Genomic DNA, 14,563 nt, shown 5'->3' on the forward strand with positions numbered 1-14,563 from the left:
TACATTCTTATCTTATATGAATAAGGGAGATGCAAACTATTTGTTTATACAATTTTTAACTGAGAATAACATTACATTAACATTTCCCTGTATTTGCCTAAACAGCTATTATTCGCATGAGTAACATTCACCAATTGCATTGAAAAATGTTCCATAATTTTCATTTGTAACTATTTTTCACATTAATAACTTTGTGTTTTTGACATGAACAATTCTGCTATCAATGAACAGGAAATTCACATCAGATATACATCAGCAACTATGGTGAAAATGGAGCTTCAATCAAAGTAATTCTGGGGGTTGACTCTTTAGAAATCCCAGATTGAAGAGATTTTAACAGCAAGACTTCTAATAGAAGCCTTTTTTCCTTTAGCACGCCACCATCTGTGTTTGTTTTGTCTGACGTTTCACTGACAATATTCTGAGCCACTTCAGAGACTGGGTTTCAAAGCTGGTTTTTATTCTTTTGAAGATAGCAGGCTGGCCCTGAATGACATCTGATTTGCCACTCTTCCCGAGTATATATTCTGCCTCTGAGGACAAATGGTATTGCAGGACTCAAGGGAAATAAGAGACGTAACCTCTAAAATATAAATCTTCAGAGTAAAAAATGTTGAAATCCGACTAATGAATAAGAATATTATTTCCTTCTTTTTCCTGTACTGATGTTGCTGATTGTTGCTGGGATACAGTTCCATTACCTCAACAATTTTTGTGGTCCTGTTGTTACACTGGTTGAGATGAAAATATAATTTACAGGTCATTTTATGTACAAGGGATAGAACAACACTCTTAGGAAGTTCAAGTGCTGATGGAACTGCCAAATTACTTACGCCACCTTTATATTACAGGGTTGTCTCCCATGGCAACTGCACGACTGATGGCTACCTGCAGTGTAAGTGGTCTGATGTTCCACGTTGAAGCAGAATTCTTTGGTAACTCGATGTACCTTCCCGAAGTAGCAAGTCCAGTTGGTGGGAGAAATTAATGGGTTGTCTTTTGCTAATTTAAGTCCAGCTGAAATGTAATTATTGACAACCTGTATAGCCTCTCCTCACCAACAGGATAAAAGACCAGAATGAGAAAGTGAAAAATGGCGCTCTGCATTATTTGCTACTCAGAGAAACAAAGCACATGCATGTTTAATATCTATGTCATTCCACATCATTGCCACATCGAAGGTACACAAAAACTTGATGTAAATCAGTGTAATTTCTGCTTTTAAAAATGGAAATGTTGTTTACCTTTGGTTATTTGTTTAGGATAATATTAAAAAGGCCTGTCTAATAGTTCACCAGGTAAATGCATCACTCAGTAACGTGCCGAGCCTATTGCCTAGGAGGTCCCAAACGTGATCTTCAATCTGTGCTGAGTTTGTTGACCCTTCTCGAGAAACATTTAAGATGTAACACATGGCTTCAGCATGTTTGCAATGAAGAGCGTGAGATCAGTGGATCATCTACATATGACAACTGCAGTGTGAAATCATTAGATTACTTCCAAATGACAATAACAACGTGTAATCAGTAGATTGCTTCTGTATGACGATCACCATGTGAAGTCACAAGATCACCTTGATAAACAATTATGATGTGAAATCATTAGTTCACCTCTGTATGGCAATCCTGGTGTGAAATGAATGGAATATCTCTAAATTGCAATCATTTTCCATTCCAGGTTGTGTTTGTTTGTGAGATTTTCCATTGAGCCACTGGCTCTGTGATTGAGCTTGAGTTTGTCTTCATGCCTTTTGCTGCTTTTTAAGACTGTGTTTCTTTGATTTTGTCTACGTCATCACTGAAAGATTTTATTTTTTGCCATTTAATTCAAATCATTTCTGATCCAAAAGGAGGCATATGGATCAACATATATTTGTTTTGAATTAATTTTCTTCTATCAGCCCTTCTTTGGAGGTATTTCCAGCTTATTAGGGCACTTTTTCATTGTGCTGTCCCAATATCATGGCCAAATATTTATGTGTAAGCTTTGTCCATGATATGAGCAAGAAAGCATTACAGCTGAATTCAATACTGTCCTTAGCTGACAAATAAACACAGTTCCAGCAGGAGTCATTGTATAATTGATCAAATTTCCTCTCCTGAACCCTTGACATGGAATTTCACCTTCAACAAAGGAAATTTTCACTCCATGTAAAGAGATTGAAGTTTATGGTGTTAGATTACTGAATGAATCTGTACTCCAATAAGCATTGAGGACAATTGTAACACTGATTAAAGCTCCCCAGTAGGGACACAGGGCTTACATCTACGACTGCTTGGTTGAGCTTGTCACTGAATAAATTCCAAAGGGAGTAGAGACAGACATCTTCAATTAAATGGTGAAGGAGGGTGTAACACCTGGCCTGCTCTGAGATTCTCAGAGGATGATGCGGTTGAGGATTTGTTTTTGTTAGGCTTTCGATATATATAACACAGACTAGTTGTAAATGTGCTAAGCCAGAACAGGAATACAAAATTTTATGCAAATTTCTGCAGCAAAGAAAACCTGAGATATTTATACCACAGCTTTTGTCAACAAGTCATCTCAGCACCTTCCTCTTCATTGGCAATTAATTGAATTTCTTTAACATTTATGTTAATCGTGGAAGCGTTATAATAGTAAATACACTGCAGTACCAAACGGCATTGATCCCATCATAAACAGAGTAGGCCAAAGGAGGGTTTTATAAGTTTTCCACCAGCATTTCCTGAAACTATGCAATTTCCTTCCTACAATATGGAACTTTCTGTTTTAGTATGAATTAAAGTCTGGAGATATGATTGGTCCTGGCACTTTCTGTATATGCAATTAAAATCTTCAGTGCATTGTCCCTTGATAGTGCATTTATTTGAGCTACAAAATAATATAGTTTTCAATGGCATGTTGTAAAATAAGGAATTTCCTTGACACCCTTTCCTCATTACTGTACTATATCAGCTACTAATTAAATATTTTTTAAAAGCCACCTTGCTCCTTCAGGCACTCTCCAAAGCTCTATAGGTGCTCCACCCTTCTTTTCTGCTCTCTTCTTCCAAAGTGCTCCTGACAGCTGTATGTTCCCAAAGGTATGATCAGTTCTCCCCAGGTGTTTATTCTGCTTTGCTCCCATAAGCAGGTTCTTTTTTCCCTTCGAGTTTCTTCCTGCCACCTGGCTGGTGTTCCCATATCTCTGTTAGTTAGCTCCATGCTTCAGCTCCTGCCCTAATGAATCCTCACCAACATTTGACTTTCTTTCCTACCTCAAGCTATTATTCTATTCTAATAACAAAATGAATCAGGAAACAAATTCCAAACCTGGTAAAAGTTATGGCGTGAACAGTAGGATGTCCAGTGTTATAAAAATACAAGGTCTTCAGCTAAGATTGAACTCAGACTCGGTTACAAATTGGGTTTTGAAATCTTTAAAACAGATTCTAAGCCCTGTTTGAAAGTGTCTTGAATTACTTAGCATTTTGATAGACAACCAGATAAGTACAGCTTGCAAAATAATATATTTATGTTAGAAAGCAGTGATGGCAAGGTTACTTCAATATTTTATGACACATCAACATATTATTGACTTGTACCATTCTATGGTAGAAGAAGTGGAATCAAATCAAATGATTTGCAACACATCATACCCAATATGAATCTGAACCTGATTTTTTATTTTATTAAGTTGAAGAATTAAAGTGCACTTTCTTAATCATATTATGGATAAAGTCAATGCAAGCCAAAACATAGAGGCCAGCAGCCAGCGTGTGAATCATGTGCTGCACTGACCTCGCTGATCTCAAGTGTACCTGCAGCTGTGGTATTGCCACTGACCTCAGCACCAATAGATTAGGGAAAGAAAAATATAAGCTTGAATCATTCTTTTGAGAATATAGTCAAAGAAATGTTATTGAAAAAAGATCTGAAGAAATAATTGGATATAGCTGTGATCTTTCAACTTCACCTCTTCAATTCCAGCTGGAAGCAACGGGAGCTTATTTCATAGAAATATCAAGAAACGCAGAATGCATGCTTTTGAAAATCCAAAGACAAAGGATGTTTCGGGGCAGAGCCTTACCATAGCTGTATCCGGTTTTACATTATGAAATTGATGTGGAAGAGCCTTAATTTTGGATGGAAGTCCACCCTGACTGATTTCCCTTGGAAGAGAGAAAGCTTACCACTTCCAGGTATGCAGGCAACCCACTTAAATCAGGCCCAACACTTTATATTTTTAAATTGAAGTTTTAATACCAGTTTTACAATTGATGTTAATCTCTGTGCATGCTGTGCATCACTATTCCAGGTTTGGAACAGTAGCACCTGAAGTCTTTAATCAGTAGAGGTGGCTCAAAATAAAGCTTCCACCACTTCATCTCTAGCTGTTCTAGGAACTAACTACCTATGGGACATTTTGATCCTGGTTTCAGTGCTATCTTCAATCCCCAAGACCCCACTAATGAATCATACAAAGATGCTTGACCAGCTCATCTGTTTTGTTCTTCTAAGGCTATTTGGCAAATTTGGCTTTGCCATTTTGCAAATATGTCTGGGAGTATGTTCAAATCCCATCACCTATTTTTGCAGCAGGAACTTGCTTCAGCTGAATTTCTGCCTTTATCTCACTCAGTGGTAACACGTTTAATATTGAGTTTTGTTATTTGCCCTTTAGATGTGGTCAGTTGACAAATTATTTTACTCCAGTCAGCAGAATTAATCTGAAAATGCTGTCAAACATATATTTGTTCATCACATATTGTATTGGGTGTTCATTTTAAAATAATTCTTTAGCTTTTAAATACTGGATTTATAAACTAATAAATCACTTTATGTTGCAATTAATAATTGTATTGTACCTTTTATCATATTTTTAAAAATCTTCTGTTTCTTGGAAGCTGCAATTCTGCAGAGGAGCAGATAGACTGAAAATCATTCATGAGGGGGACTCCCTTAACAGGCAGGGCCAGGGCCAGAGGCTAGACTATGTAAGCAGCAGTCAATTAAGTAGCTGTCATCAAATCTAAAGTAAAATAAACCTGTATCAGCTGGATACATTGGCAGGTGTGCACCCATATCTGTGGCATCGAGGGTGCTAAGCTGAGTCAAGCAGGTCCTGGTAAAGTATGGAGTTCAGTAAAGGTAGATGGTGCTATTTTCATGGGGGTAACCATTCCCACCAGGCTGGTGCTCTATGAGCCACAGTTTGTACAAAAAGGACGACCACCCAGACGACCAAAGTCCACTGGGAGATCACCAGAGATTACTCAGCAGGTTCCTGACATGGCACCATGCCCTCCTGATTGGTCAAAATGCCCATGAAGGTGAGAAGTAGCCTTTAATTCTTTTTTTAAGGGACATAATTGCAACTGTACAGAACATTGTTTCGGCCACTTTTTGGAATTCTGCATCTAGTTGTTGTCTCCCTGCTATAGGAATTATGTTATAAAACTTGAAAGGGTTCAGAAAAGATTTACAAGGATGTTGCCAGGGTTGGAGGGTTTGAGCTATAGGGAGGCTGAACAGGCTGGGGCTATTTTCTCTGGAGAGATGGAGGCTGAGGAGTGACCTTATAGAGATTTATAAAATCATGATGGGCATGGATAGGGTAAATAGACAAAGTCTTTTCTCCAGAGTAGGGGTGTCCAAAACTAGGGGACATAGGTTTATAGTAAGAGGGGAAAGATTTAAAAGGGACCTAAGGGGCAACATTTTCACGCAGAGGGTGATGTGTATATGGAATGAGCTGCCAGAGGAAGTGGTGGAGGCTGGTCCAATTGCAACATTTAAAAGGCATCTGGATGGGTATATGAATAAGAAGGGTTTGGAGGGATATGGGCCAAATGTTGGCAAATGGTGCTAGATTAATTTAAGATATCTGATTGGCATGGATTGTTTGGACTGAAGGGTCTGTTTCTGTACTGTACATCTCTATGACTCTAAACAGGCTCCCCACAGGCACAACCTAACGTCTTTGTCCTGTTTTTCCCATTTTCCTGCCAACCAGTCCATCATCAATAGACCAAATTTTAATTATGTCGTCCTGTACAAACATGCTAATTAATCTTTATGTCAATGATATATAAAAGGAAAGAATAAAAATGAAACTCACCTAGATTTATAATTTAGGATTGAGTCACACCTTTCAGAATGAAGTGACTCACAATGCTTCCTCCCACCTTATCCCCCAAATGCTTTAATTGAGATTAGTTGAACTTTTCCTCTTCGCCCCTCCTTGCTCCCCTCATACACATTTTTCATGAACATTGCATGCCAACATGCCAAGTTCCCTTTCATATCATGACAGTAGTAACCGTAACTGCCATTTGTTCTGAATCCTTTGATTCTATTGTCTTTTCAGTTGTATTCAGTATTCTTTACTACAAGCTGCAGTCAAATGCAGCTTTGTCCAGTTGAGAGAAACAGTCGAGGAAACGCAACAAAAAAGTTCCCAGTCAATCCCTATTCTAATTGGTCAGAAAGTCACATCTGTTGTATTGTTACTGTACTTGCTGCCTAACTGCATTGGTATGCCTTCCTTTTAGTTATCGATTTCATTCAGAAATATGCGAAAATCATTAATGACTGAACCCAAAGTCTTTGGCCGAACAAAAGTGTCTGAATTCTTAATTAACAATTTGACTGGTGGCTTTAATTATTTCTAAATTTGCATTTTAAAAGGCATTAAAGGCTTTCAATGCTTTATACTTTAATGAGAAGCATATGTCACAATTAACCACAGAAGTGTTTAATATTTTTTGTGGCTCTGCTTTCGAAAAGTTAGTATGTACTTGAAGTAACTCAAAGTTTTAGAGAGGAATTGTTTCAAGTATTTAACAATTTTTTTTCTGTTGCAAATATTGCTCTCCTCTTTCTATCTCCACTGAAAAAGATTGCTTTTTTTGATGAGATCTAATATCATAAAATTCTTGAAACGCTAAATTGCTGCACACTACTACCCAGTCAGCTCAGTTGGCTGGATGGCTGGGTTGTGACACAGAGTAATGTCAATAGCATGGGCTCGATTCCTGCTCTGCCTAGGATTACCATGAAGTATTCTTGCCTGAGATATGGTGACCCTCAGGTTAAACCACTACTAATAAGACAGGAATCCTATGCTCTGGTAGGATTATAGTGACTTTACTATCCATGACTCACATTAGTTTTAATAATCAATCTCAATAGATTACTTCAGTTAGAAGAGACATTAGAACTGAATGGTTTCTGTCTGCAAATATTGATACTCTGGTTTGGGTCTTATTATTTTATGGATTTGAAAAATATTTACATCCTAGCCCACAAAGCAGGGAGTGGATAAACTTGTTTGAAAATGCAAATAGTTATTTCCCCAGTGAAATCAACTTTTCAATCATGACAGATGCATTACACAAAGCCATTACATGGCTCTCACTGACACAATTGCCTCTCTTACATGATCATAGAATCTATACATTGTGGAAACAGGCCATTTGGCCCCTTGAGTCCATACTGACCCTCTGAAGCACATTCCGCTACACCCATCTTATAAACCTGCATTTTCCATAGCCAATCCACCTAACCCACAGATCTTTGAGAGGAAACCAATGCAGACACAGGGAGAATGTGCAAACTCCAAACAGAAAGTTAGCCCAAGGGTGGAATCAAACTTGAGTCCCTGGTAATGTGAGGCAGCTGTGCTAACCACTGAGCCACTGTGTCACCCCATGTTGTTTGAAGCTGAAGTCAGCCACAGCTAACCAGAGGAGGACAGGCTTAGCTGCATCTCCTTGCCCTAAGTGATAAGATAATGCTTGCTATCATTGGACTAATCATAGCTGAGCTGCAAGGATTGAGGGTGATAGTTTGTTCCAGCCTAAGCTTTCATCTCACAATCCCTTCATCCCTCAACCTTTCTCTGATTCACAACTGCAGGTGATAGAGGAATGCATCTCTTGCCTTCTTCCCTTCCTTTACTGCATCCACTTCATATGCCTTATTCCTTCTGCTATCCAGGAACAGGCAGCTGGCTAGGCAGAGCTGCAGCAGAATGCACTGCAGGAGATAGAGGAATAGAATAGAATAGAATAGAATAGAATAGCCTTTATTGTCACATATACTCAATGATTATAGTGAAAATTTTATACACTGCCAATTATGGTGCTGATTTAGATACAAAAGTACCTAAGCACAGCTTGTTTAGTTACAAGATTCAAACAATATAGAAATAAAATATCCATCATTACAGAGCTAAAGATCCAGTACAGACTACACTGGCACCTTGCTTCCAGTCTGCACTAGTCCACACCACACCGGCGACAACCATGTCGGGAGGATGCTGTGCCAGGCCGGGAGGTCACTGTGTTAGGAGGCTGCTATGCCAAGCCATAAGGTCATCACATTAGGAGACTGCTATGCAAGGCCAGGAGATCACCACGTTAGGAGGCTGCTACGCCAGGCTAGGAGGTCACCACGTTAGGAGGCAGCTATGCCAGACTAGGAGGTCACCACGTTAGGAGGCTGCTGTGCCAGGCCGGGAGGTCATCACCCCAGGAGGACCAATGAGAGGAGGCCATTGCAGGAGCTTGCCAGGCTAGGAGGTTCCTATGGAAGGAGTCTGCTGCACAAGGCTGGGAGGTCACCATGCCAACACTGGGAGGCTGCTGTCAGAGGCCAGGAGGTTGCCATGCCACACTGGGAGACTGAGACTGATGATATTGAAACACTCAGTGAATCCCAGAAGGCTAGTCAGAGCTCCTCAGATATGGGCATTGTGGGTGTTTTAATGTATAAAATAGCATTGGCATGAATGGACTTTAACCAGGGCAGGGGAAAAATGTAATGCAGATACCCACTCCCCAAGGGTGGGGTTAAATTTAGGTTCTGTTGTGGAGAATTTAGATGGTGGTGGGTCTGTAAAGGAGTGATGGACATTACATGAAATGCTTCGTGCATTGGCATGTTTGCTGGATAATCTGCTGGCAATGTCAAGGAAGGTAGAGGACGTTGACACCAACTTGGCATATGACTTTGTGTAGAGCATGGAGACCATCCCTTCTTGCATGAAGGTGACGGCCAACTCCGTGTGAACGCTGCTGATTCTGTAGTGATACACTATGTGATAACTGAAATCTCAGCTCCCACTGCACCATCAGCAGAAACCATCAACGCTTTGAAATAAAAACAGAAAATGCCAGAGAAACTCAACAGGTCCAGCAGCATCTGTGTCGAGAGAAACAGAGTTAACATTGCAAGTTGAATGATGGTTCTTCTATTAGAGTGCTGCAGTGAAAGGTCACATTGAAATTATGCAAGTTCAGCTTATGCCACGTGTGGATAAGACCTAGCTTCTGCTGAGAGCTCTTCAATTTCCTTGACACGCTGCATAGCAAAGCAGATGGTAACAACAACGATGAGGATGGGGAACAAGTGAGCAAAGTTAGACATTTGAAGGAAGAACAAAGGCCTTCAAAATATGCAAAACTATCTCCTGTCAATTTCATCGATTTTAAATGGCAGTAGAAAACTTGAGGCATTCCTACAAACTGAGACGGAGTCATTAGAGGTTAATCAACAGCTAACCTGAAAGCAGTGTGAATTCTTTTAAAATACACCATGTGATAATCTGCCTTCTCTTACTCAATGCATGTTGAAGACAGAATCTTAGAGCATTGAGGACGGAAACAACACTGCTGGAGTCAAATCAGTGATAACTACTGACTGGAGTAGCAATCTTTGCATTTTGCATACTGCACATTCCTAATGCCTGTGCTAATGCTCTCATCAAAATGGGTGCAGACCACACAGGACAAAATACATGCAATGCGTACATCATTTTGTATCCAAAATGGCACTTCGTGTTGATGTTATTGAGTTGAACTTTGTACCTACATTTCAGTGTCAGTTTTTGATGCTTTATGGTAAAAAGGTCCTGAAAAGTAGAATTTCCTCCCATAAACAATATATTTTGTGAACATTGGTAGACATATGCAAGGAGCGCTCGTGTCTCCGGAGATTCTTCCTCCATTATCTTATAGGCCCAATTAGCTTTTTGGTAGAGTGTTGTTAGTCACCAGTGCTCATAATCAAAAATGATCTGTAACTGCAACTAAGTGGTGCAATAAAAAAAACAAGTCTCAAATCTGTGCTTTCTGTTTACAAACAGCAGTTTCCCCAGTGAAACCACTTAGCAAAAAAACCCATCAATAATGTAACCTTCAATACAGAGCTCCTGCTGTGTCGATAGCCAACAAGTTCTTTACAGTGTAAGTATTTGTCAAAACATTTCAGCAAGTTATAATAGATTTGTAAAAGGTTATTTTAGTAGCTATGTTTTTCTTGGATTAGTCTATAAAATTTTGAAATTACAGTATTTATTCCAAATTCAGTGGACAAATTAGTCAAATGGCATTAACTAATCAATAACGTAATAGGTTCAATGTATAAAGTTAATTGTTCATTCTTGTCTCAAACATTATGACTGCATTTTCATGAAACATTACTATTCTTCTGAAAGACCTAAATGTATTAAACACAACAGAATGATCAATATTCACAAGTTAAACGAACGAGGCGGGTCATTCAAATTGCCTTAACTCGTCCCTTGAGAAAGATTTTGCACCCACTCTTGCTATCAACTATTCATTCAATTGTCCCTTAAATGATTTTGAGATTTCTTTCCTTGATCCTAGTTGACATTGCATTCGAGGTGCTAATCACAAACTTTAGATCAATCTGCTGACTCTGATCTTTATTATTCATCAGTTTGAACCCAATCCTCTCTACTTTCATAATGCACCACAAATTAACCCTCAGGATTGGATTTTTCATACTTGTACAGATTGTCTTCACAACTCAAAAACCTACATTTCTTCAATTTCTTTTTCTCATGTCTCAATATATTCCACTAGAAGTCAGCCTTGTGGCTTTTCTATGGAAAGCTATTAACAATCAATTTCTTTTTGAGTTGTAGTCCTCTCACCTGTCAATTGCTCCCATCAAATGGCCTCATGTTGTTAGTATTTATTTAAAAAAAAACACCAATCATTTAATGTCTTAGCAGCTATATTACTTACCTTAGTGCTTAATTGAAGAGCACATTGACATTTCTTTCAATAGTTTTTCCTACTTGTTATTGTTCCCAGCATAAGCCATTCATAAGTCAGTGATCCCATTTCATTTTTCACACGCATAATGCACTTATTCAGAATGAGAAATCTACTCAGCTCATTACAATGAGAGAACTCTGCAATGATAACTTAAATATGCTCACTAAAATCTATCTGTGCTTGCATCTGTTAGTCACATACAGTATGACTGCCCAAGAGCCAGGATTTGAATATAGAAATGATCATCCCACTAGGATAGGGTAAATTAGAAAAATCTACTAGTGTTTATACAGAAGATCTGCTTTACACGTATTGTAGCTCCCTCAGATATTAATGGTAGAATGCAGTGTTGAAGTATCTGCAGAAACCACAGGATAAACAAAAGCTTTAATCCTATTTCTAATACTGAGTTAATACATTGTTACCTAATATTAAAGGAAATGAGGTAAAGTCATTTTGAAATGGGGAAGAAAGTTGCAAATGACCTTTGCCAGTTTACAATTGGTGTACCTCACATGACATTTAAGATGTGGGATTCTTTACAACCCATCTTTTAAAAAAGCTTTAATCTCTGACTCTAGTGCTAATTCGGATTGTGAATTGAAATTTTCATAAGTACCCAACTCGCAAATCTTCTTCTGGCTTAAAGCAAATATATCACAGCATAAAGTAGGTCGTTAATTTAATACATCTTGGAACTCACTCGTGGCTTAGAATTAGGTCTAGTTTAAATCCTGAGAGTCTGCATTCAACTGCTCATCTGACTCAAACCAAGCACAAGCTCTTTGTGAAACTTTACAAGTGGGACATATCAAAAAAGTCAGCCCTTTCCATTCCCACAGTATTTTGGTTTGGCATCCAATGTATCATTAGACTGAACACAACCTGAACATAGCATGTGAGCAGTGAAAAACTGAATAAATGTTAAAAATGCGCCAAAGTAAAATATAAGGAATTCATTATAAGACTCTTAAACTACAATTGCTTTCTTTATGTTTCTACAGTGTAATAGGTCCAAAATAATTATATGGGATTTCTCCCAAAACATATGCTAATGGAAATTCTACAGTTATTTCAGTCTGTATAAAATGTGCAATACAACCATAAATTGAATTGCACATTTGAAGAAAACACATCATATATTTGCGGTCAGAACAGTTTATAAGGACTCGGTATCCATAACTCAATTTTTTATTTTAACCGTTGGGTACACAGCTTCACGTCCACAATGTAATTGATTTGAAATTAATACTATTCCACTTTAAACTTTTAAAATTAATCCTCCAAAATAGTTGTTTCTGGTTTGCCGACATGCTGCATACATCAAAATATCACTGTACCTCATTTAAATATATACAAACACACACAAACATGTTTTGCATAAAAAGAAACAATTCATTTTTGCTAAATATTACAAGAAAGAACATACCTTAATTTTTTTGTCCTAAAAACCTTATGTTGAACCCAGCTCAACTGTGCAGCAGTTGACTATACCTGATAGCAACCCACTGATGTAATAATGAAAGGTACCTTCAGTTAACCACATGTCGGAATATACAAAGGAAGCACGCACAGGATGGGTGACATGGGGAGGGGTCTTCACATGGCCAATGATTCCACAGGATTTTACGCACATTCCGTGCATTATAAAAGGAAAGTTGGGAGCTATCAGCTGAAATCAGCCATCCTGGAAAAGGAAGCATGGCATTGGCAGCAGGAAGGGATCTCCCATCCTGTGGAAGCATGATTAGGATCAGCTTTGCGTGTAACAGCTTCCTAAATTGGTCAAGGATTCTCAATTTAGAAACGGTGAGAAGCAATTACTGGAAAGCAACGTGTTGTATACTGAACCTATCAACCAGGGTTATTAATGAACTAATTGTTTGAAAAACAATGGTATATTGTAACAAAGGTGCATATCAATATCTTAGATTAAATTTCATTTTAAGGATTTTGCTTTCTTGTACCTTATTGTTCAAATTCAAGCTATGTTCCAAAAAAACCTGGGTACCATTGACAACGAAGATAATCTTTTTTAACTAAAAAGACTGATTGTTTTTACTTAGATTTAACTTCCCGTGGGATTTTCTTGCAGATTCTGATAGAGTAGGCTCTTCTCAAGGTTCAAGAGGATTCAAAGTTTTTTTCAGGATAAATAATAGTCTTTAATAGTTAAAATATCCAACAATAAGAGCTGCATTTGTGCCAACACTGGAAACCAAGTAAAGCAATGCTAATCGAAGGCACTAAACTTCTAATGGGGATGACTTTATCTGTTGCTCTGGTCACTTAGCAATGACAAATATGAATGGTTGCTCTGAATATATTTGAAATGAGGCTACTATTTTGGCTGTGACCATGGGCAGGTTGATGACTCAGCAAAGGACTATTGAGGACAAACATTTTCAGCCCAAAATGGTGTGCTGCTTCCCTGGTGCCAGGATCAATGATGTCTCAGAGAGGGTCCAGAATATTCTCAAGAGGGAGAGGGGCCAGCAGAAGGTCATTGTACACATTGGAACCAACAACATAGGAAGGGAAAAGGATGAAATTCTGAAGGGAGAATACAGAGAGTTCGGCAGAAATTTAAAAAGGAGGTCCTCAAGGGTAGTAATATCTGGATTGCTCCCGGTACTATGAGCTAGTGAGGGCAGGAATAGGAGGATAAAACAGATGAATGCATGGCTGAGGAGCTGGTGTATGGGAGAAGGATTCACATTTTTGAATCATTGGAATCTCTTTTGGGGTAGAAGTGACTAAACAAGAAGGACGGGTTCCACCTGAGTTGAAAGGGGACTAACATACTGGCAGGGACATTTGCTAGAGCTACTTGGAAGGATTTAAACTAGTAAACTGGGGGGGGGGGGAGGGGGGGAGGTGGGGGGAACCCAGGGAGATTGTGAAGAAAGAGATCAATCTAAGACTGGTACAGTTGAAAAAAGAAGCAAATCAGTCAGGGCAGACAGGGACAAAACAGAGAACAAGGTAGGACTGGTGAATTAAACTACATTTATTTCAATGCAAGAGGCCGAACAGGGTAGGCAGGTGAACTCAGGGCATGGTTAGGAACATGGGACTGGTATATCATAGCAATTACAGAAACATGGCTCAAGGATGGACAAGACTGGCAGCTTAATGTTCCAGGATACAAATGCTACAGGAAGGACAGAAAGGGAGGCAAGAGAAGAGTGGGAGTGGTGTTTTTGATAAAGGACAGCATTACAGCTGTACTGAGGGAGGATATTCCCAGAAATGCATCAAAGATGTTATTTGAGTGGAACTGAGAAATAAGAAAGGGATGATCACCTTATTGGGATTGTATTATATACCCCCGAATAGTCAGCGGGAAATTGCGAAACAAATTTGTGAGATGTCAGCTACCTGTAAGAGTAGTAGGGTGGTTATGGTAGGGGATTTTAACTTTCTAAATGTAGACTGGGACTGTCATAGTGTTAAGGATTTAGATGGAGAGGAATTTGTTAATCATGTACAAGAAAAGTTTCTGATTC

The 14,563-nt window shown here is 38.7% G+C and overlaps 1 protein-coding gene across 1 annotated transcript in view; it reads right to left on the reverse strand.

Moving 5' to 3' along the window:
• Positions 1–12,502, reverse strand: part of sema6a (sema domain, transmembrane domain (TM), and cytoplasmic domain, (semaphorin) 6A) — a 150,081-nt gene extending 137,579 nt beyond the window's left edge. Inside the window, exon 1 of the mRNA XM_072584241.1 lies at positions 12,484–12,502. The gene's annotated coding sequence lies outside the window, so the exon portion shown is untranslated. The remainder of the gene's footprint in view (positions 1–12,483) is intronic.
• Between the last annotated feature and the right edge of the window lie 2,061 nt (positions 12,503–14,563).

The sequence above is a fragment of the Chiloscyllium punctatum genome, chromosome 2, assembly GCF_047496795.1.
Source record: "Chiloscyllium punctatum isolate Juve2018m chromosome 2, sChiPun1.3, whole genome shotgun sequence".
Classification (NCBI taxonomy): Eukaryota; Metazoa; Chordata; class Chondrichthyes; order Orectolobiformes; family Hemiscylliidae; genus Chiloscyllium; species Chiloscyllium punctatum.